Source organism: Arachis ipaensis, chromosome B02 (genome assembly GCF_000816755.2).
Source record: "Arachis ipaensis cultivar K30076 chromosome B02, Araip1.1, whole genome shotgun sequence".
Taxonomy (NCBI): Eukaryota; Viridiplantae; Streptophyta; class Magnoliopsida; order Fabales; family Fabaceae; genus Arachis; species Arachis ipaensis.
The window spans coordinates 1,512,209-1,512,778 of NC_029786.2; positions in this window are offsets into that span (position 1 = coordinate 1,512,209).

The window sequence follows — 570 nt, forward strand, 5'->3', positions numbered from 1 at the left end:
TACCGTAAATTACACTTGACATTCCCAAGATTTTCCTTTCCCATATATTACACTAGCTAACAGTATAATCTAAATAATATAAAATATATATATACTTAAAGAACTTTTGTGTTAATGTAATTAACAAATTTTTATACATTTCTTGTCACTTCCTGCATATCTTAAAAAAGAATTGTTTAATTCAATTGAAATAACAAAAATGTTTTTCGTAAGAAAACTTGAAGAAAAGAAGATTGTAATTATCCTCTGTCTGTTAATACTCTATGCATAGAGAATTATTGACGGGGTTGAAAATAAATTTTCACAACTTATTTTAAGGTTATTTCAATTTAATGGTACATAAACACAAAATTAGCTACTAATTATAGAAATATATATTTGGTATTCATATGAAAAAGCTTGATTGTATTATTATAAAAAACAAGTAATTATTCTATTATGATAAATTTAATTTTATTTGTTGATTATTTTGTTAAAAATATGTAAAATGACATGTATATATATAAATAAATACATAATATTTAATTTTTAGTATTTATAGAGTATTTTTAATATTGTATATTTTTCTTA